This window comes from Macaca nemestrina, chromosome 5, assembly GCF_043159975.1.
Source record: "Macaca nemestrina isolate mMacNem1 chromosome 5, mMacNem.hap1, whole genome shotgun sequence".
Taxonomy (NCBI): Eukaryota; Metazoa; Chordata; class Mammalia; order Primates; family Cercopithecidae; genus Macaca; species Macaca nemestrina.
The window spans coordinates 176,030,345-176,054,870 of NC_092129.1; the positions used below are offsets into that span (position 1 = coordinate 176,030,345).

A 24,526-nucleotide genomic window follows, 5' to 3' on the forward strand; every position below is an offset into this window, starting at 1 on the left:
CTCTAATGATCACAATCAAACAACCTTTATTAAACCATTAACCTGGAGTCAGAGATTCTAAACCTTGAGAGCTATACAGCATTGAATTATTTCAATCAAAATGAATTTGCAGAATTTTTAATAGATGGAATCATCTTAAAGCATAAGAATTAAGGAAAATAAACTCTAAAATAATCAGTATTTACAGAGCATTCTGCAAAGAGAAGACAAAAGTTTTAGAGAATGTGACCATAAAGAAGTCATATGTGGGAGTTTGAGGGTTTATAAAACAGTTTTCATATGATTGTGGTGATGGTTACATGAATATATACATGTGTTAAAATATATAGAACTATATACACCAAAAAAAACAGGTCAATAAAATTTTTTTTCAGTAACATAGATCTCCATGTTTCATCTATGTCCATCTTGTCCATTTTCTCCCAGTCATAGAATCCATATCTAAGTCCTCTCCATTGGTCACTGGAGTGATACTTGCACTTTTAGAGGATAAGAGAATAGCTAATAACCAACTTCACATGCTAGGCAAAACACTCAACGACATCTTTAAGCAACTGAAGGAAGTTCATGTGAATTACATGTGTGAAAAGGCATTCCACTTTCGGGCTCTCCTAGTTGTATCACTGATCTCTCCTTAGCTTCAGGAGAGGTATAAAGCCGGTAAATCCTAACCACCAAACATTTTCCACAAGTTCCATGTACCAGACTATGCCTCTTGTCAGCTCCATCTGAAAAATAATCAGACCTACATTTAATATACTTGTAACAATAGCAAAGTGCCTCGGGGATACGATGTGAAAAGTATAAGTCAGAAATCATTTTTGCTTTATTTATTATGCTGTCATATACTGTCATGTGGTAAAGGCCAAAGAATCTAATTCCCTTTGCTACTGCAATTATAGCAGCTCGCGTTTTTTATGCAGATTTCATGTTTAAGCAATGCTGACCTGGGCTCTCCTTGTAACCCAATGTTCCTGATCTGGTCTTCCCACTGTCAATACAATCTAAGTTCTCACATGGGGAAAAGTGAATTCAACCCAAGTCACCTTGCTGTTACCTTGTCATCTTTTTTGGGTGTCTTCCTAAGATAAAATTGGAATATAGAATATATCTTATATGAATATGTTTGCATCTATGTCTTTCACTATATGTATTTTAAACATACTTGTTTTATTTAGATGTTGACAATGTGGTACCAGGCCATACAGACTCAAGAGAAAAAGAATCAGTAATAGTGATCCTGTATTTAAAATGCTCATATTCTCCTCATCATAATTTTTTGCATAAATTTTAATTTTAAAAAATATTGTCCTGAAATAGTCTCTTAACTACCTAGGTTTTTGGCAGCTCCTTAAATTTTGCAGCTGAGGTAAGTGCCTAACTTATCTCACCCTAGCCCTGGATGACAGTACCAAAAATTTAAATGAAAAGTAATGGAATTTCCTTAAGAAACAATTCCAAAGACTGAGAAATATAACTTATTGATTTGGCCATTCAGAATTGGGTTTTACCAACTGTATTAGGTTCCTAGGGTTACCGTAAGAAAATACCACAAATTGGGTGGCTTAAAACGACAAAGCTTATTGTTTGACAGCTCTGGAAGAGTCTGAGATCGAGGTGTCAGCAGGGCCATCCTCTCTCTGAAGGCTCTAGGGAAGACTTCCTGTCTCTTCCCAGCTTGTACTGGTGGCTGTCAAACTTTGGAGTTCCCTGACCTGCAGTTGTATACTTCCACTCTCTGCCTCTTCTGCCTCTGTCACATCATCTCCCTTTTTTTTTTTTTTTCTGGAGACAGAGTCTCACTGTATCCCCCAGGCTGGAGTGAAGTGACACAATCTCGGCTAACTGCAACGCCTGCCTCCTGGGTTCAAGTGATTCTCCTGTTTTGTCCCCCCAAGTAGCCAGGACTACAGGTGTGCACCACCACACCCAGCTAATTTTTGTATTTTTAGTAGAGACAGGGTTTCACCATATTGGCCAGTCTGGTCTCGAACGCCTGACCTCAAGTGATCCACCGGCCTCAGCCGCCCAACGTGCTGGGATTACAAGCTTGAGCCACTGCGCCAGGCCACATCATCTTCTAAAGACATCAGGCACGGGATGAAGATTCTACTCTACTTCAGTAGGAGCTCTTCCTAACTATTAGGTTAATAATAGTTTTGCCGTTATTTTTAATGGCAAAAACCTCAATTACATTTGCACGAACCTAATAATTAAATCTGTAGCAACCCTATTTCCAAATAAGGTCACATTCTGAGGTACTAGGAGTTAGAACTTAAACATATCTTCATAGGGGACAACAACCAACCGAGAACACCAACCAAAACAGTTGATGATTTGATGATTCGAGTTGCTTGTGTGAGATTTGTGTGAGGCATGACTTTGCCCTGGGAACAAATAAACTAGCTGGACTGTGCCCTTTCAAATGACCAGAGTCCTCCCTTCAACCTCCCTCCTATCCACTTGATTCTCCTTCTCCTCTGTGCCTGCTTGCTGCCTGTCACTTACTGCGTATCCTCTTCCACTCTGTTCTTACTCACAGCACAGCTACTAATCCCCTGTGTCTTCCCAGTTCTGTGTTGCTGGCCACCCACATCCAATTGTCCCCCACTGGGTAAAGATCTGGAGGCCTACATATCCATTGGTCTTCAACCAGTTCCTTCCTGTCCTCTTTCAATTAATCTGGGACTCCTACTCAACTCATGTGCCTAAGCCTTGCTAAAGCCTGGTCCTGGACCTCATGTGAGGTGATTCCCATACACCTTAGCCATTTCCTAATGGCTATTTCCCTCAGCATGAAAACAGTCTCCAAAGCTCCTACTCTGAGATACTATCAGACTCAGGATTCCGTGGGGGTAGAGGGGCACCAGCGAAGAGAGACGGCGGACACAGAAAAGGCAGCATTTGTCTCTCACTTCCACACACTGGCATTCTCTTCTTCTTGGGCAGTCACCACCTTAGAGCGGTAAACCATTTGTTTAATCACTTTGCTTTTCTCTGACTGCTAGTAATGAAATGCTGCACTCCCTGCAATAATTTCCTGACTATTTGCTAAGATTCATCTCTGACATTTCATTAAATATGATCATTTAACTGTACAAGTACAAATGCATTTTTAATTTAGCTTACTGCAGATATTACAGATGTGGGGAAATGAATTCGTATTGCTCTAGGACAAATATATCATTCACATATGCATGCCACAAAAGAACAAATTATTAAAAATTACTGAAACTTCCATGAAGATTTATATTTAACTTTCCCATTTTCAATCTCTATGTCATCGTGAAAACACATAGCATGTCACTTTGTCAGCCACAATTCTATGAAGAATATATGGGTGGGTCCACAAGGATATTGATCAATAGCCTCCATCTCTGTTGTTGACATACGGTGTGGAACTAAAAGAGATGGAGGTTGAGTTTCAAATGTGAAGTTATGAGGTTAGCAGTCTTATCACTAGGCAGTAGGCTACTTACCTTCTTTACAAAAGAAAACAGTAATAGGAAGTGTATCTTCTATCCCACGTACTATAAATCCAACTGTCATTTATGCTAAAGTTTCATTTTATAGAAAAGTACACAAAGTGTAAATTAACATTTTTTAATGTCTTCTTGGTACATAATTGTCATTGGATTCAAAACTGACTGATGAAAAAACAAGGCTGGGTTCCAGCCTGATTTATGGTGGTTTGACTTAGGATTTTTCGACTTTACCATGGTGCAAAAGCAATAAGCTTTTCAGCAGAAACTATACTTCAAATTTTAAATTTTGATATTTTCCCTTGCTAGTGGCACGCAATATGATACTGCCTCATAATGATGTTCTGAATATATTTAAGGTAGGATAGCCTGAGCTACGATGTTCAGTAAGTTAGGTGTATTAAGTGTATTTTCTACTTTCAATATTTTCAACTTAAAATGGGTTTGCAAGGACATAACCTCATCATAAGTCAAAGAGCATATGTATTAGCACAAAGCATGTCAAGTGTTACCATAAAATATACTTTTATTGCTGTGGAAAGAAATGAACGTATTTTCAAAAAATCTTCAAGGTATGTTTTAGGCAGAGGACCAAAACAAAATAATAGAAGCAATCATTTGAAGCAATTACTTAGAATAAAATTCATTCCAAATGTGGAAATAAGAAGCTCATCATTTCTAGATATTGAAAAGTTAAAAGAACTGAAGTATCCTTCAAACATAAGACACTAATCAAATAAAAATAAAGAATAAAGAGCAGTAAGAAGTAAGTTTTCCTCTCAGCCTACTCTTTTGTGTGTTTTAGGTCCACATTTTGACTAGGAAATCAAAGTAAAATATTTTATCCACATCCCCAGATTACTCATGTACAGTCAAGCTCTCTGTGCAGTTTCCAAGCCATTTATTAATTTCAAGGTTTGAAACTTGGAAAGGATCTTTGAGATCACGTGAATTATTTTACAAATAAGAAAAATGGGCTGGGCGTGGTGGCTGATGCCTTTAATCCCAACACTTTGGAAGGCCAAGACAGGTGGATCGCTTGAGCCCGGGAGTTTGAGACCAGCCTGGGCAACATGGTGAAACTCTGTCTCTACAGAAAAAAAAAAAAAAGCATGGTGGTTTGTTCCTGTGGTACTAGCTACTCCAGAGGCTGAGGTGGGAGGATTGCTTGAGCCGAAAAGGTGGAGGCTGCAGTGAACCAAGATCACACCACTGCACTCTGTCACAGAGTGAGACCCTGTCTCAAAAAAAAACAAAAAGAAAAATTGAAACTCAGATAATTTGCGTGAACACACAACACATCAGCAGCCAAACCCAAACCAAAAGCCAGGGTGCCTGATTCCCGGTCAGCATGTGATCCTCAAGGAATTCCTACAGTTCATAAAGGCAGGCGATATAAGCACCACTTTGCATATGAGGATCTCAAACTCTACAACCAAAGGGCCAGAAAGCAGCTGAGCAATTGCCCATTATCTGAGTGACGTGCGGCTTACCTGCCCATGACAGGGAAGATTAGAAGGGTGAAGAGATAGCAGGGTGTTACAGGAATTTTCCTCATCAGCTTTTCAAAAAAATACCTAACCTCACAGACCTACTGGCTTCCAGTTTCGAACTCAGTGAAAATCTATCAAGGTTACTTTTATGTGTCAACTTGACTGGGCCACAGGGTGCCAAGATATTTGGTCAAACATTGTTCAGGATGTTCCTGTGAGGGCCCTTCTAGATGAAGTTAACATTTGAATCAGGAGACTGAGAAAAGTAGACTGCCCGCCCAAATGTGGGTGGGCCTCATCCAATCAGTCAAAGGCCTCAATAGATCAAAAAGGCTGAGCTCCCTCAGGTAAGAGAGCATTCCTCCTACCTGACTGCCTTCAAACTGGTACGTCAGTTTCTTCCTGCCTGTGGACTCAAACTGAGACTCCGTCTCTTTCTCAGGCCTTCGGACCCAGACGGGAACTGTACCATCAGCTCTCCTGGTCTCCAGCATGACAACTGCACATCTTAGGACTTAGGGTCTTGTCAGCCTTCATCGTCACATAAGCATTTTTATTTCACACATACACACACACAGACACACACACACACACACCCTACTGGCTCTGTTTCTCTGAAAAATCCTGAATACAATGTCCCTGGTGTCTTTTTATTTCGCACCATCTATAATTGCTTTTTACATTTTCAATTTTCTGTTCATGAGAAATGTTAGCTCAGGCAAACATTGCAGAAATACAAAGCCCAAAAGAGTGTGCAGAAATACAAAACCCTGCATGCCAGAGCTGCTGGATTACAGTTCGAAAATAGATGCCACATCCACATCACACAGACATTCTCTAACCGTGCGGCAACGAAAAGGCTGCCATTCTCCAGGCCACAGTTTGGTGTGAAACTGACTGACCCGATCGTCTTGATTTTTCCCTTCAGAGGAGGTTTTGAAATATCACACAGAGCAATCACACCACTTTCAAGATTACTGGCACTGCTTCCATCACTCACACTTGATTTGGATTTCCTTCCTACTAATGAAACAGGAGAGTCTTTCTCCCCCACCAAGCCTTAAAGTGGGATGTTTCCAGGTACATTGAATTGGTGAGAGGCGGTTGTGCCTAAGTTTTCTTAGTTTTGAGTGGTAGCATAGGATCCTTTTGCTAATTGACGGATCTATTAGGCCAGCCAGTAAGAGCATTAATTCATGTGCCTGCGCAACACCTCCATTTACAAGTGTTATCATTCTGCTCCTGTGGGAAGTGATGGCAGTGAATACGGCTGCGTGCCTGGGGGGCTTTGACCGCTCATCAGCATTGAGGGGGAACGCACCCATTCCAAAGTGAGAAGGTTGAAGTGAGGTTATCATTGACCTAGATTTTTTTCCTTCAGCCACAGGGGCAAACATGTCATTTTTCAAAACCTGCTAATTCAAATAGACTTTGAATACAAGTGTCAAAATATGAAGAGAATAATTCTGTCTCTTCAAGACTTCACCAACAGCTGGATCAAGAATAGAAGTGAACGACTTTGCTACCATAAGTGTTTTTAAATCTGTTTAGTATGTGAGTTTGCCATTGAGTACAGCATTCAGACATAACAGTAAGGTTTTGCACTGCATCTTTAATTTAAGATGTCTGGCAGCACTTTCTTTTGTCTTCTTCAAGAATAATTGCATTGCTTCAGTTACTTCTAGGGCACTGGAAGAAGTTGAACGCCCTGATTGCTCAAACAAATATTTTCCTTTTTATCGTGGGTGGCAAAGAAGCAGCAGCTGTATTCTGACTGAGGTGTGAAGAGCATAGATGATTCAACCCCCTGAAATGAGACACTGGCTTGCCTTCCTACAGCAGTACCCTGAGGAGAAGTATGGTAGACACAGCTTAACTGCATTTCCATCCTCTCCTCCTAGTTTTTTTAAAGGCTGATATAGTTCAGATGTTTGTCCCCTTCAAATCTCATATTGAAATGTGACCCTAATGTTGGAAGTGGCGCCTGGTGAGTGGCATTTGGGTCATGGGGGAGGATCCCTCATGAATGGCTTGGTGCCATCCCTACAGTAAAGAAAGTTTCTGGCCAGTCGTGGTGGCTCACGCCTGTAATCCCAACACTTTGGGAGGCTGAGGTGGGCGGATCATCTGAGGTCAGGAGTTCGAGACCAGCCTGACCAACATGGAGAAACCCCATCTCTACTAAAAAATACAAAATTAGCCAGGCATGGTGGCACATGCCTGTAATCCCAGCTACTCAGGAGGCTGAGGCAGGAGAATTACTTGAACCCGGGAGGTGGGAGTTGCGGTGAGCCAAGATTGCACCATTACACTCCAGCCTGGGAAACAAGAGTAAAACTCCGTCTAAACAAAAAAAAAAGAAAAGAATGAGTTTCTGCTCTATTAGTTCATGAGAGTTCATGAACAACAGTTCATGGTCTATAGAGTCTGCCACGCCTCCTCCTCTCTCTCTTGCTCCCCTTCTCACCATGAATCATGCCTGCTCCCCCTTCACCTTCCCCTATGGTTGAAAGCTTCCTGAGGCCCTCAGCAGAAGCAGATGCTGGTGTCATGCTTCCTGTATGATCTGCAGAAACCCTGGCCAAATAAACCTCTTTTTTTTAAATAAATTGCCCAGCTTCAGGTATTCCTTTATAGCAATGCAAAATGGACTAACACAAGTACCAACCAAAGCTTTATATAGGATGCCAATGTGACCCATAGGCCAGCCCAGTTCGGCAACGAACAATGAGCTTCATGTAAAAGGAATGCCTGCAGTTTCTCTACCTATATGAAGTTTGGTCCAGAACCGCCACATTTACCCAGTTGCATCCCAGTCCATATCTTGACTGTTACAGATCTCTGCTCGTTTGTCAATAGCCCCTCTGGTTCCCATCTCTCCCCAACAAGGTTGATGTTCGAAATGGCTACCTCTCCAGATCTTTGAATTCTGATCTGTCTCCCGCTATGGTGTGCCAGATTCATGAACTGGATCTGAGACTGATAACGACTTTGCTGTTTGGAAGCAACTTCTCAACCTGAGTCCTATGCCTGCAGGTAGTTCCTATTAGAAATGAGTCACCCATTGGATAGCAGGCATGAGTGGTCACACATGGAAGGCAGAGTACTACTGGAAGGGGGAAAGTGAGCTTTCCATTCAAGCATAAATCCCCATAAGGTTTCCCCACCTTAAGCTACCCATAACCAACCTGGAAAATGTACATCAGCAAAGGTCATCTCCATAGGGCTTGGCCATCCTCTTTGGTACTCCTTTTCATCCTCCGAAGCCCTGCTTCTCCCATCCCTTGTACAAGCACCAACCCTCTCATTACCTTTCTGCCACCTTCTGCTTTCAAGAAAGGAGGTAGTGTCAGTTTTTCACACCCCAAAGGCAGACCAGGCTGTGCTGCCTCTGGTTGTGCTGCCTCTGGTCTGGTAATAATCAGTTACTTGGTGCCCATCACATGGAAGGCCCTGCTTGATGAGAGAAGCAACATGGTAGAAAACTGAGAGCACCAGGCTGAGAGTCCAGAGACCTGAACACAGGCGCAGCTGCACTAAGGCACTCCGTGACTACCTGCAGGGACTCCAGTTTCCTCATCTCTGAAACAATAGCACTGGGCTAGGTCATGTCGAAGAGATCTATTATTCTAGGCACCTGTGGACTTAAATTTGCACAGTATGTTATACTTTTCAACACATTTTCATTCATTCATTCATTCAACATATATTATCTCAGGCTTCGTGTCAAAACAGCCTGTGACGTGGATCAGGAAGATAGTATTACTACCCCCCACATTATAAATGAGGACTCTGAAGCTCAGTGAGATGACATGACTTCCACCAGGTCACATCTGTCTGAAAAGACATAGTGTGTGGTTACATAGACAGAACTCATGCAGAAAAGGAAAAATAATAATAAAAGGTAATATCTGTTTTGTAAGGCAGTAAATACTATAGAATTCAGTGGGACCACCCCACTGTCCCAAGCCCCAAATAACACTTGAGACAACTTTACTTGGAAAAAAATACTTCCCAATGGCAACATGGGTCCAACAAGAATGGGAAAGCAGGTTTTAGTAAATGATGGTGCTCCAAAAAGCTACCCCTGGCAAGAGGAACAAAAGGAACAACGGATTTCATGAGTGGTTACCATTTTCCTGGATCCACCCTGGCAGAGCATATTGCTTTGACTCTGCTTGGAAATGTGTTGATTTGGGAGTAATAACAAGTAACTATTAAATGTTATTTCTGGGCCACAAATAAGAGGAGTTCTCACAGAGTTCTAGAGTGAGTTTTTACTTACAATGAATAGAAATCGGGGGGAGAGAAAATTTTCACTGACCCAGATTGAGTCACATACTTTGTCATATATCAAGGGTATTTCTGATCACCAAGGAGATGCTATCCCAATCTTATCATTAGCCAAAGAAAAAATCTCACTTTTATAAAAATTACCAAAATACCTAATTTTAATTTTGGTGGTAATATGGCTGAAATGCCCTATCACACAAGACATCGATTTCCCTTTTCTAAAGTAATTAATAATGTAATGTCCCACCTCTGCCCTAATTATCCCTCTGAGAAATTAAAGCAGGGGGTAAAAACATTCTCCTGGATGACATACGTAGCACTTGTGGTTTTCCTTCACTTCTCACGCTTAAAAAAATAAAATGTTATACATAAAGGCAATGTTTCAATTATTTTTACAATCCAAGCTCTTGTTTGTTCTTAAATCAAAATGTAATGTGTTACTTTTAATGCATGTTTGAATTTACCTGCCTTAAATTGCATGGCTCAAAGAGGTAGGACTGTGGACATATGATTCCATTGTTATGGCATTTCTAGTGCTGCTCGCATACACGCAAGTACCTAATGGAGGTGCAAGCAAGAATTAATGCCAGTGAAGATGATGATGATGATAATAATGATGATGATAAGGCTCATAATGTTAACAATAAAGTCTACTTCATCAACAACTTCTGCACCAGATATAAGCCATGTTTCTATGGTTTTAGAATTTCTTCCCTTTTTCAGTAATACCAGGTTTCACTAAAAGGCTTTTATCTGCTCTTCAGGATGATTTGATGGGATGAAAGGAAATAAGAAGTTTTCCATAACTTAGAGGGACTCTTGTTTTATCACACGGGAAATTTAGCAATAAAATATGTCAGGTAGGATAAAAGAGAAATTGCAGAAGAAAAATAAATCATAACAAGCCTCAGCTGACCTCTGAGTAAGAGGGCTACTACAATAGAATAAAAAAATAAATGCAAGAAAGTTAAGTTTTGCCAATAGATGTTTGGAACTCGAGCATATCTAAGGAGATGCTGAAGGCAAAGATGCCATCCGACCAGCAATAGTTGGTCTGAAAAGGCAGGTCTAGGTCACCTCTTCCCACCACATGGGCCAGAGCTGATTAAATATGACAGGTAACCCTGAATAATTGCTCTAATCACTCCAGTGAGCTCTCTACCTTGTCTAGAAAAGGACTCATGCCTTAGCCAGCTTCAGAGGCCAGACACCCCTAAACCTGACATCTCTAACAAAGATGCATCAATTTTATTGGAAGCATTATTTGATGTTGTTCAATGGAGGAAGAGATGGGCAAGGAGGGCCTCAAGTTGGCCATAGATCAGGGTCTCATTAAATGGCTCAGGAGTTTGTATTTGCAGGTTAACTTGATGTGATGACCAGTTAGTGGAGACTGATAATAGCAAGAAGGGCAAAAACATGTCACCCAGAATTGGGTTGTGGATTCAGCTCTTCCAGAGGGTAGGGGATAATTAGGGTGGTGTGTCATCAAAACTTTTCATGTCAACTAAGGAACACTCTCTAAATAAGAAACTGTCAGGTCTGCTTAAAGCTATGAGGGATAGGGGCCTCTTTTCAATCTACACCTTCTCTTTGGAGCTGCCAACTTATTTTAGAGGCCCAGGTGGTGAAATACTTCATTTGGGTCCTGATCTTTTATGCATTTGTATTTTTTGCTACAGATGAAAACGCAAATGATAAAACTTCTTACCCCTTGAGGAAACTGATGTCTATGGCTATCCCTAATTCTCAAGCATTTTGCCTCGCTACTCAGATAATTTTTACAGAAGCCAAAAGAAGTTGAGTCTAAGCAACAAATTATCCTGACTGTCCATCCAATGACAAGGAGTTCTCACAAGGGAAAAGCATTGCATCAAACTATCTGTAATGTGCTAGAGACAATCGGAACTCATGGCTCTAAATCTAAGTAATCCTTTCAGTGTAAGAACATCACCCATGTTCAGCCTTTCCTCTGTTACAGAATTTGGCATATTGTATTGGAGCTATTGATTTTTGTGTCTATTTCTCCATAGAAGTTGAGCTCCTAGAGGGCTGGAACCCAGCTGCTCACCTTTTAATACCTACTGCCTAACCCAGTACCTGGAACTTAGTACATGCTGAGTAAATGTTATACAACCAATTTTTCTTTAAAGGCTGAATCAATTACTTTGGTTAGCATGATACCAAGTGATCATTTTAACTAAAATTGTGCTTCTGAACTGGTTTTTATGTGATGTTGATACCATTCCTTTATTCTTTATTCCTCTCTCTCTCTTTTTTTTTTTTTTTTTTTTGAGATGGCATTTCACTCTTGTTGCCCAGTTTGGAGTGCAGTGCCACGATCTCGGCGCACTGCAACCTCCACCTCCTGGGTTGCAGGATTCTCTTACCTCAGCCTCCTAAGTAGCTGGGATTACAGGCACCCACCACTATGCCTCGCTAATCTTTTGTATTTTTAGCAGAGATGGGGTTTGGCCATGTTGACCAGACTGGCCTTGAACTCCTAATCTCAGGTGATCCACCCAGCTCAGCCTCCCAAAGTGGTAGGATTACAGGTGTGAACCACTGCACCTGGCCTCCTCTCTTTCTTTCTCCCTTCCTTTTTCCATCCTTCATTCATTTTGTCTCATTGACTATAAGGCTAATGTAAGATTTTCCTTAAGGAAAAAGAATGTCAGAGAACAAGATGAAAGGCAATGGATATTTATGGAGTGACTATTTTATGTTTGATGTGATGCTATTTTTTTAATGCATTATCTCATTTAACCCTCACAAAAATATTGTGAGGTGGCTCATATTACCTCAGTTGAGGAACTCCTCAAAAAAGGAGGGAATTTTTGCTTTGTCTATTCTAATACCAGATAAACTTTCCTGTACCAAACTGCAATAAATAAATAAATAAATAAATATTAAAAATTGGCAAGTTGCTAACTGGAGTAACATAGAACATGTTCTAAAAAAGGCTCAAAATCCCTAAGATTTATTTTATTATCCAAGTAATAGAGCCAGACAAATTTTCTGCACCTCTCTTCTAAGGAAACCAAACAACGTTCTTTACATTTGCTTTCACCTTTACAGGCTATATAAATCTGGAAGTTCGCAGAGACTACTATGAAAAAGAATGTTCTGGAAAACACACACATACCCAGACAGAGCCTCTGACCTTTTCTCCAGAGAACATATAAATATTCTTTTTGCAACCAGGCATGGCGGCTCATGCCTGTAATCCCAGCACTTTGGGAGGCCAAGGCAGGAGGATCACCTGAGGTCAGGAGTTCAAGACCAGCCTGGTCAACATGATGAAACCCCATCTCTACTAAAAATACCAAAAAAATTAGCCAGGCGTGGCAGCGGGTGCCCTGTAATCCCAGCTACTCTGGAGGCTAAGGCAGGAGAATCACTTTAGCCTGGGAAGTGGAGGTTGCAGTGAGCCGAAGTCGCACCACTGCACTCCAGCCTGGGCAGCAAGAGTGAAACTCCATCTAAAAAATAAAAAATAAAACAGATTCTATTTGCTTTTATGCAGGAAGGGAAGGACACATGATGAAGGAAGTGTTCATCTGCAAAATAGACTTTTTGTTTTAAACACAACACTTTTAATTGTAGAAATGACTTACGTTAGAAAGACCCTAAAATTTGGTTAAAGCTGTTTTTACAAGTGCAACTAACATACAGAAGGAAAATCAATCTTATTTCAGTCACTTAAAAAATCATTTTCCAAAGGAAACATGATTGCACATCCAAAACTTGAGCCCAGAATTTGGAAGGCTGTCTAATGCCACATCGGCTTGGACAGGGACAGTGCACTCACGGAGGCCAGCATGACACGATCGCTCCCTGGTTTAATATGGCCGGGCTTCAAACTCCATTAGGAGCATTGACAGTCACACAGAGTTATCTCAAGAAAAGGAGATTTTAAAACATAAACCTGAACGCAGTAATTATGTTTTCTCTTCAGCACAGAAAGACGAACTGGAGATCCCCCACAGCCGGGAGAAGCACAAGTAACACCACTTTGTGTCTCTGCATAAACCGAAACCATTTCCTAGGTATTTTATCTCAAGCAGTGCCCAGTGTCTCATCTTTGATGCTACATAACAAAGAGAAGTACGAAAGCCTTAAGCCACTCCAACTGGGATTCTGATGAATCAATTGTAAGACATCCTGCCTTTTGAAGGTGGTGGTTGACTTGCTTCATTTGTGGATGATAACCCTAGACAAACACTGATGATATTAATAAGAGATATTTAATGTATCTCTGGGCGGGGCAGAGTGGCTCATGACTATAATCCCAGCACTTTGGGAGGCAGAGGTGGGTGGATCTCCTGAGGCCAGGAGTTTGAAACCAGCCTGGCCAACATAGTGAAACCCGGTCTCAACTAAAAATACAAAAATTAGCCAGCGTGGTAGTGCACGCCTGTAGTCCCAGCTACTTGGGAGGCTGAGTCAGGAGAATGGCTCGAACCCGGGAGGCAGAGGTTGCAATGAACCGAGATCATGACATTGCACTCCAGCCTGGATGACAGAGTGAGACTTTGTCTCCAAAAAATAAATAAATAAAATAAAAATGTTTCTCTATACATAAATTGAGTGGCTAAAGCTTAGTAGGGTAAGTGTGAATCTGGAAAGCTAGGACTTTCAATAATCATTTGCATTTCATGACCACGTAGGGTTTTTTTCATCTAAAAGCCAAATATTCATAAACTGCTTCAAATAATTTTGGCATGATAAATGAATAGTTAGATAAAATGACAAAAAACATGAAAAATGGGAAGCAGATTTCTAGAAGGACACATGCCTCCCTGTGCTGTAGGAGAGGTTATTCTTTGTGGACCATATTTCCATTTCATAAACTTGACTGTAGACTTCCCTCCAAAGAACCTAAGGAAACCATCCAACTTCCCCTTATAATCTACATAATCATAAGTAACATGCAACCGTAAACTTTATTCCCTTCATTTACTATTTTACTAAATGTCACTATTCGCGTACAATGTCGGTGACTGGTGAAATCTGCAGAAAAGATAAAGCTTTTCTCCTTAGGTGAAAGACCCCTGATCCCAACATCTTTTCTTTTTTTTCTTTTTTTGTATTATTATTTTTCTTTTCTATTCTTGAAGCAGCAATTGTTTTGGCCTGTTTTGTGCAGGTCTTTGCACTTTGCTTATCAAGCCATCAGTCGTGCAGAGCTTGCTTTCTAATTTTTCAGTTGTTGCTAGCATAGGAACTAGAGTGGAACTGTACCAAAAGATCAGAGCCTGTTTCTGTAGCTGCTGCTTCCTCCAGTAACAATTCTATTAGCATTTTAGAGATAAAGCCTTGCAACACATGGATGCAGGGAAAGGAATAAAAGAACACAAAATAAGGATGAAGCATGTTAAAATCACTACCAAGAACCAACTCACACAAGATGCTGATGAATAACATGCAGAGAATTTTAATGAACAGGCATCCAAAGCATTTTGATACAAGACACCAGAATTTAAGTGTTATAATGATTTAAATAGGGCAAAATTACTGATACAGTACTATAAAAAAAAAGATGCATTTTGTTGGCTCGACTTTTGCACACTTTGACTGAAATTATTGTTCACGGTTGTGTCATTCAAGCACCTGTAAACAGGATTTGGATATCCCCCTGCATAGTGCTCAGAACTTGTGAACACATCAGCTCGGGCTTATAAGCATCTTAGCACAAACTGCCCAGGTGCTAAATCCATTTAGTTCACTTATTGGAAAGTAACGAGTAATATTTCTTCAAGGGAAATTCTTCCAATGTGTCTCCTGCTGAGCTTAATGAGATTGAGACAGGAAGCTGGGGAAGGGAGATGGATGAGATAAGGGAAAGTTCCCAAGTCAGGTCTGGAGAAAGACTTCTCTTCTTTTTTTCCTTCATTTCCTCATCATCCTCAGTTTTCCCATCACTGGCACACCTAAAAGCCCAGGAAGCATTCATCAAGAAGTGACCTGGTTGCCAGCCAAAGCTTTCAGATTTTCCATTTGTATAAGAGATTGAGATACTTAAAAATTCCATGTTTGATGTATTATTTTATGATGTAATAGAGTTATATTCACCAGGATAGACCAGGTTATGCTAGAGTAGCAAACTGTCCCCCAAATCTCAGTGTCTTACAGCATCACATGTCTCTTCTGATCATTTTTATTGTCTAAAATGTGTCACAAGCGCATGGGAGATTATGATCTGAGCCCGGGAAATATGATGCAAATATGTGAACCTTAATAAGAGCTCCTACAGTAATGGACCAGTTGACAAGATTTTAGATGTATGCATTTTTATCTTTAAGTTATTATTCATTGAGTTTTTTAGTATCATAATTTATTTTTCAATAATTCCATAATTTATTTTCAATGGAGTGTGGATGGAAAGAGCCATGGACTATAGAATATATTATATGGAATATATAGAATATAAAAGTATCCATATGTTAAACTAGAGTACTCTTCTGATAACATTTTAGTGTATGTTGTTGACTTCTACTTTTCCAGAAAAAAAAATGGGAATTCTGATTAATGATCCTGGATGCCAACCCATGCCATAAAAATGAGATTTTTGTTAAGCTAATCATATATTTTTTCTAATAAATCCCTAGACTCTTACAACAGGTTCTCACACCCATCATGTACATACAGCTCAGTCATCTTCCCACAAAGGGGATCATGTCATTCCTTTGCTCCCAAGACTTCTATGGTTTCCCAGTGCTCTTGACAGTGACTGGCTGTGGTGACCAATGTTACCATGGTTACCAAGGCCCTTCTTAACTTGATCCCAGCTTCCTCCTTCAGCCTGATTGTGTGATGCTTCCAGCTCCACCCACACACATGGTACCGCACCTTTCTTTCTTTCTTTCTTTTTTCTTTTTTTTCTTTTTTTTTTTTTGAGACAGGGTCTTGCTCTGTCACCCAGGCTGGAGTGGAGCAATCATGGCTCACCGCAGCCTTGACTTCCTGGCTCATGTGATCATCCTACCTCAGCCTCCCAAGTAGCTGGGACTACTGGCACATGCTGCCATGCCCCGCTAATTTTTAAATTTTTTATAGAGATGGAGTTTCACCATGCTGCCCAGGTTGGTCTCCAACTCCTGGGCTCAAGCCGTCCACTGGCCTTGGCCTCTCAAAGTGCTGGGATTACAGGCGTGAGTCACCACACCAGCCCCCACCTTTCAGTTTCTTGAAAAAGCCTCCCACTGGGCCCTCTCACATGCCTGAGTCTCTAATGGACACATGCACTCCTCCTTTCCATCCCCAACTCTCAAAACCCTTAGTCTGGCCAGCTGCCTCCTGCACCTCCTTCAGCTTGCAGCTCCAGAGCCAGTTTTCACAGGTAGCCTTTCTCAGACAGTGGAGTCTGGGTTCAGCACCCCTGATTTCTGCATTGATGCCAGAAGTCACCTGGATTCCGGCAAAAGCAAAGTAATGACTGTTTTTGGACTTTCCATTTTCATAGAAATGGTGCTTCCTGACAATGAGTGCTTCCTCCATTGTAGCATTTGTTATGCTATGTACTCACTGTTTGTTTAGCTACCCTGCTTCCCTCAACAGACTCTTGAATGAAAGTGCTGAGGGGACCAATGGCCTGAGGAGGTCTGGGGTCAGTCCAAAGACATCTCAGAGTCTGAGGGGACAGAATGCCCCAGCAGGCCCCAGAAGGATGCCACACAGGACCTAACACACTTCAGCAGGTCCCTGTGCAGGGTACAAAGTGACCAGGAAGGAGAGAGTGTCTCAGCTCCCCAGAAATTCATGAGCTTCTCCTTTCATTCAGGTGACATTGTGGGAATGATGAGTGGGAGGAAAGACCCTGAGAGGGAATCTGAAGTTTATTAATTGAACCAATTTATCTGGAAGGAACTATTTTAAAAAGAAAAAGACCATTATCTTTACTTGTCAAATGTAAGTGTCTTTCTGTCATCTATGAGAATGGAGGCTGAGTTACGCACGTTCAAGTAAAAACAATAAGGAAAACTATAATTTATTCCCATCTTTACATTATCGTCTATTAAATTTGACCCTGTTTTATTGATAGGGCATATTATCAACTCGACTTCTCTGCCCAAATTATCATGCATGAACATTATAAAAGTGTGGAGATTAATTAAATAACACCTTAAAGAAATATTCAACATACTTAAAAAAATTCCGTCATTGTGATCAATTCATGTGATATGTTTAGAATTATCCCAAGGTAACATTTATAGAGTGTCCACAATTTCTCAGTAGAAGCATTCTCCTGAAATAAATGAAGAATATGAGGTGGGGGGAGGGAAAAGCATTGTCACACAAGGCCGCACCGCTAGCTGTGGGCTTCAAGCCCAGTAATGTTTAATTACAAAGGCCACTCATCTTCCACTTTTCCAAAAGTTTCTAACAGTAGCTTCTACCTTTAAGGCAGAAAGGGTTTTTCTTTTATTTGTTTTTTTTAAGCCTATAATACTGCCTGTGAACCCAGGACTTTGGGAGATTGAGGCGGGTGGACCATGAGGTCAAGAGATCAAGACCATCCTGGCCAACATGGTGAAACCCCGTCTCTACTAAAAATACAAAATTTAGTCGGGTGTGATGGTGCGCACCTGTATTCAGTCCCAGCTGCTTGGGAGGCTGAGGCAGGAGAATCGCTTGAACCCTGGAGGTGGAGGTTGCAGTGAGCAGAGATCACGCCACCGCACTCCAGCCTGGCGACAGAGCAAGACTCTGTCTCAAAAAAGAAAAAAAAAAGCCTATAATACAAGATTTAAAGATCTACAAATATGGACTGTTATCTATACAAATAAGCAGTGCGATTTTCTACTATGTGTATTAGAAAATTATATATATATAATTTTATATGTATATAATAATATATAATAATTTTTAAATTATATATATTTTAGGAATCAAAAGCTTAGTTCTTCTGTTGACATCTGTGTGACCTTGGACAAGTGATTTAACCCTTTTGAGCCCAGTGTTTCCTCAGTTGTAAAATGAGAGGAATGATATAGACATCAAAGGAAACGCTTGAGGCATAGTAAACATTAAATGAACCTGAAGGCTCTTCACTCTTTGGTCCCCAATGGGAGTCCAAGAGGAAAAAGAAATCGCTTTGAAGAGAATGGAAGTGTATCTGTTAACACAGTGGCTTCTTCCATCCGGATTGCGTGTTGTGACGCTCATGTTGTTGAAATGGTTAATGTTTCCATAGAAAAGGCAGTGCTTGATTCCTTTCTCCCTGCTCTCATCCCTCTTCAGCTGCAGGATGAGTGAAGATGGACTATTTCTCCCGACCACTGCTCTTTACTGAAGCCCATAGAGCAAAGACAGAACCTGGCTAAATGTCTCTAGAATTCGAGCTACAAAAGAGTCCTTTATCCATGTGCCTCTGTTTCCCAAGTGCCAAAACTGCTGTGCACAGTGAACTTCCATCCCATAAGTGACAAAATGCATGACCAGAGAGAGAGAACAACCACATTACAACACAGGGCAGTGCAGCACATTTAATGGTGATGGGTTTATTGATTAAACCTTGGTTAACCAAATAAAAGTGGTTTTATTTGGTCGTTGTTCAGTGTTGAGAACATTCTTTCCCAAAACTCACATCAAATTAGGCTGACTTGATGATAAAAACATAGTTGCACAGATAATACTAGTCAAGCCTGGGCTATAACAAACATCCGTCACTGTTCAAGATGACGGGCGCTGCTTGTTGGCTACAGTCCTGTCAGTTGGTGTTAATAGCAAAGAGAGAGAAATTCTTTTAAAGTCAAAAAAGGCCACTCTTATGGTTAAATCAAGGAATCACAATATTTTGTCCTTCAATAAAATGAATCAGATGTGAGAATTAGGACTATCAATAAAATATGTTATTTTACATGTGTATTATTTTTACTTTTTCAAGAAAATGCAAGGGTGTATTCCAACACGTAGATAACAAGCACTCAAATAAATTAAATGTAAAATAAAACTCTCTGGGGTTAGACGTAGGGCCTTTGCTGTTAAGAGTTAAGGAATAGGCCGGGCGCGGTGGCTCACGCCTGTAATCCCAGCACTTTGGGAGGCCGAGGCGGGTGGATCACAAGGTCAGGAGATCGAGACCACAGTGAAACCCCGTCTCTACTAAAAATACAGAAAAAAAAAATTAGCCGGGCGCAGTGGCGGGCGCCTGTAGTCCCAGCTACTCAGGAGGCTGAGGCAGGAGAATGGCGTGAACCCAGGAGGTGCAGCTTGTAGTGAGCCGAGATGGCGCCACTGCACTCCAGCCTGGGTGAGAGAGTGAGACTCTGTCTCAAAAAAAAAAAAAAAAAAAAAAAAAAAGAGTTAAGGAAGAGGTTTTCCTTAAAAATGTGTTTGAGTTTCAGAGATATTTGATAATTGTAATAAGAAATAAATAGAACAACAAAACTTCCTCCTAAGTAGAAGCAACGTTAACTGAAGGCAAAGTAAGCAATCGTAACTGTGATGGTTTAAGTATCCCTACACAGCCCTCAGGAGAGGAGAAGGATAATGGGGAAGGAGGATGGAAATCAAGTTATTCATTTAAGGATAATGGGCCGGGCGCGGTGGCTCAAGCCTGTAATCCCAGCACTTTGGGAGGCCGAGGCGGGTGGATCACGAGGTCAGGAGATCGAGACTATCCTGGCTAACATGGTGAAACCCCGTCTCTACTAAAAATACAAAAAACTAGCCGGGCGTGGTGGCGGGCGCCTGTAGTCTCAGCTACTTGGGAGGCTGAGGCAGGAGAATGGCGGGAACCCGGGAGGCGGAGCTTGCAGTGAGCGAGATCACGCCACTGCACTCCAGCCTGGGAGACGCAGCGAGACTCCGTCTCAAAAAAAAAAAAAAAAAAAAGGATAATGACCTGAAATCCATGTGTAAAATATTATATATTTTTCACCTCAAAGCACTGATCCCAGTTAAAATGCAAACATTTCAGAAGGGTTGTACTTCAAGGTTTTTATTAGTCTTTTACCACTTCATATAAGCTAGCTCCCAAAAGCAAAATTTGAAAACACAAATGGGCCTGACACGGTGGCTCATGTTTGTAATGCCAGCACTTTGGGAGGCTGAGGCAGGCAGATCACTTGAGGTCAGGAATTTGAGACCTGCCTGGCCAACATGGTAAAACCCCATCTCTGCTAAAAAAAAATTGTGAAAATTAGCCGGGTATGGTGGGCACCTCGAGAAGCTGAGGCAACATAATCGCTTGAACCTGGGAGACAGAGGTTGTAGTGAGCCAAGATCACACCATTGTGCTCCAGCGTGGGCAACAGAACAAGACTCTATCTCAAAAAATAAGAAAAAAAAAAAAAAAAAAACACAAATGTGTAGATGGGGGGAGAGCAGGGAAAGAATGGGGTGAAGGAATTAGAGACACTAGTTCCTTAAAAGGTTATATCCACAACATTAAGAGGAAATTTATCCAAAATGATATTTGGCCTTCTGAAGGTCAACTTCTTTAGTTTTACATTTTTGCCAAGGCCCAATACAAATGTTAAAAGAATTAAACAATTCTCAGGTCTTAAAATCAATTTAATAGTGTCCACTTATTTTTTTCAAATATGGCTTAAATGAGTGATGAAAAATGCTCACACACTTCCTGACACATTGCACATTACTTTTTATTAGTTGGGCAGAGAAAGCAGAAAGAATCAGAAAAAGTTCCCTGGATACGTGAGGAAAACTGGAACGGTATGTCATCAAATGTTATCCCCTGAAGGAGTGGTACCATCTCTGCCTTCTTCAGTGCTATACTCCCAGCGCCAAGCACAGACCCGCAGGATGGTCTTAGGTGACCTTCGTTACCCATCAATCATCTGACCATCATTTCACCCCCTACCAAATAAGCAGGATGGCATCACTTGGCTGATGGGAAAGCTGAGACTGGGAGAAATTAAAGGATTTCTCCAGAATCACACAGGAACTTCACAGGAGAGCCAGGACGAAAACACTGAGTTCCACATCCCACCATGCAAATCACTTTGTCCAGCTGGGTGCTTCCAAGTTTACCTTAAATTTATCTGATCCACTTATCACTGCCTAATAGACCACCATATTTCATAAAATCTAAGACACTGTGGATTGTGACACGCAGCCACATTTTATATACCACTAAGAGAAAAACCACTACTAACTCTACAAGGACACCATGCTTTCTTACTACATAGACAATCATTTTATGCTCATTAAAAGAGCTTTTTTAGACCTGACTGAGGATAGATTTTATCATGTATCACCCCTGTGCATGCATGTTGAAGACATGAAATAGATTAGTTAAGATATTCCTAAAACAGTCCGGGTGCAGTGGCTCACACCTCTAATCCCTGCACTTTGGGAGGCCAAAGCGGGTGGATCACCTGAGGTCAGGAGTTCGAGACCGGCCTGGCCAACGTGGTGAAAACTCTACTAAAAATACAAAAATTAGCCAGGCGTGGTGGTGCATGCCTATAATCCAAGCTACTTGGGAGGCTGAGGCAGGAGACCTGCTTGAACCTGGGAGGTGGAGGTTGCAGTGAGCGGAGATCATGCCGCTAACTCCAGCCTGGGCGACAAGAGCGAAACTCCGTCTCAAAAAAAATAAAAGATATTCCTAAAACTTTCTCACAGAATCCCACTCATGTGACTCATTTTTTGACTTAGAGCCGTCTTATGTTTACATTTTGCCAAACAATGTCATCTTCGGTACCTTAGGATCATTGGTTTTGCAGCATTTCTTAAAATAAATTCATAAGAGACATAAAGTCACCAGTGCTGGCCTCCTGGCCGGCTCCACACGATGCAGTGCAGGACAACTCAACTCCCACTTCCGGGAGGTTGCTACGTTCTGCTAATTCATTGCTGCCCTGACTTCCACCCCAGAGCCGTTTGTTCATAGATGCTAAGAGAGTGGGCCACGTTGTCTCTGGGATTTTCTTCCAGGCTCTTGATACCTATCCTGAAGCTTTTGATGTCACACGTTTTCAGGCAGTGACCACTACAGACCAACAGTGACCCTAAGATGTGTCCCAATATCAGACATACTCTAAAAATGTATATGCATTTGGAATCCATGGAATGCTGCGCATATTGATTTGCTACTTGTTGTTTATGTCTCTCCACTAGAATGTGAGTGCAGGGACTGTGTCTATTTTGTTCACCCCCATGTCTCCAGCCCTAGAACAGTGCTGGTATGGTAGGCAGCAATATTTATTGTATACATGACTGGATTCATTAATTCCATTAAGTTGCTAATTTGGGTGGGGGGGGTAATTTTTTTCCCTTTGTTAAAAAGCAGTATTATAAGCTGGGCACAGTGGCTCACACCTATAATCCCAGCTCTTTGAGAGGCCGAGGTGGGCGGATCACCTGAGGTCAGAAGTTCAAGACCATCCTGGCCAATGTAGCAAAACCCCGTCTCCACTAAAAATACAAAAATTAGCTGGATGTGGTGGCACGTGCCTGTGATCCCAGCTACTTGGGTGGCTGAGCTGAGAGAATCACTTGAACATGGGAGTCGGAGGTTGGCACCACTGCTCTGTAGCTTGGGCGACAGAGCAAGATTCCACACACCCCCCCCCAAAAAAAGCAGTATTATAGTATAATCTTTCTCTATATATTTTTTTTTGTAAAATATGTTTACACCTAAAAAGAAGTAAAGAAGAGATAAATAACTCTATATTAAGAGCTGCATATATTTGATTTTTCTTCCTTTTGTTTATACTTTCTAAATTTTCTAGCGTGAACCTTATTACTTGCTAATTTGATAAGAGCATAACATCGGCACATTATTTTAATTCGTATTGCTTTATTTTTATGTGGTAAAAGGTGAAAGCTTTCTGTACTGCATAGCAAAATTACATTGTGAATTCAATTATTGTTGCATCAATTCTATTTTCAATAAGTTAACTTTACAACATCTTGGCAGAAGAATTTCTTTAAAATGCATATCTAAAGCCTGAAGACTGGTCACCGTGGCTCATACCGGTAATCCCAGAACATTGGGAGGCTGAAGTGGGCAGATCTCTTGAGGCCAGGAGGTCAAGACAAGCCTGGCCAACATGGTGAAACCCCATGTCCACTAAAAATACAAAAATTAGTCGGGTGTGGTGGCAAATGTTTGTAATCCCAGCTACTAGGGAGGCTGAGGCACAAGAATTGCTTGAACCCGGGAGGCAGAGGTTGCAGGAGCTGAGATCACACCACTGCACTCCAGCAAAAACCTGAAGACAAAAGAAAGAAGACCAAGCTAGGGAACCCTGAGATCAATCAAAAACTCTTTAGGGACCCTGGGCAAGGCCCTAGGTCCTGTCACCTGAACAGGTCCCTCTGTCCTCCCAGGTTCTGTGGTCTTCAGGGAGGGTCTCTGGGCATCGAGAAGAAATTCTTTATGTTCTCATGGTTCTGAAGAGGAGGATCATGGGCTGTTGGCGAGTATGAACCATGCTACTCAAAATGGCATATAAAAGCTGAAGGGAATCCCAGCACTTTGGGAGGCCGAGGCAGGTGAATTAGTTGAGCCCAGGAGTTTGAGACTAGTCTGGGCAACATGGCAAAACCTCATCTCTACAAAAATTACAAAAAGTTAGCCAGGCGTGGTGGTGCACACCTGTGGTCCCAGCTACTCAGGAGGCTGAGGCACAAGAGTCACTTGAACCCAGGAGGTAGCGGCTACAGTGAGCTGAGATCGCATCACTGCACTCCAGCCTGAGCAACAGAGCCAGACCCTGTCTTGAAAAATAATAATAAAACAAAATAAAAGCCGAGGAGACACATTTCAGTCAGAGAATCAGCATCTCAAACTGGTCAACTTCAATCCAGACCAGTGAAGGGATGGGGACAGGGGTAGAGGCTAAATTATGTTTCCCCCAAATTCTTATGTTGAAGCCCTAACCCCTAGTACCTCAGAATGAGATGTATTTAAGATAGAGCCTTTAAAGAGGTGATTAGGTTAAATGAGGCCACTGGGGTGAGCCCTAATCCAAGCTAACTGGTGTCTTTATAAGAAGAGGAAATTTGGACACGGAAGGGGTAGCAGGGGTGGGAGCACACAGGGGGAAGACGGCATGAGGACAGAGTGAGAAGGCGCCACCTACAAGACAAGGACAGAGGTCTCACCAGAACCCAGCCCTGCCTGCACCTTCCTCTTGGACTTCCAGCCTACAGAACTGTCAGGAAATAAATGTCTGCTGTTGAAGCCGCTCAGTCTGTGGTACTTTATGATGGCAATGTTGGCAAACTGGGGATAGCCAGTTAATGACTGTGGGTCAGCAGGACTCTTCTTTTAACAAAATT

At 41.5% G+C, this 24,526-nt stretch overlaps 1 long non-coding RNA gene across 2 annotated transcripts in view; it reads right to left on the minus strand.

Moving 5' to 3' along the window:
- Positions 1-377: 377 nt before the first annotated feature.
- The window catches only part of LOC105487401 (uncharacterized), a 56,700-nt gene continuing 32,551 nt past the window's right edge, over positions 378-24,526 (minus strand). The window contains exons 3-4 of one of the 2 annotated variants that reach the window (XR_011624054.1): positions 9,733-9,826; positions 8,654-8,808 (exon numbers count right to left, since the gene is read on the minus strand). This is a non-coding gene — a long non-coding RNA (uncharacterized lncRNA). Of the gene's footprint in view, positions 729-8,653; positions 8,809-9,732; positions 9,827-24,526 lie in introns of those variants that run through there. The other variant, XR_011624057.1, reaches the window with a different exon arrangement.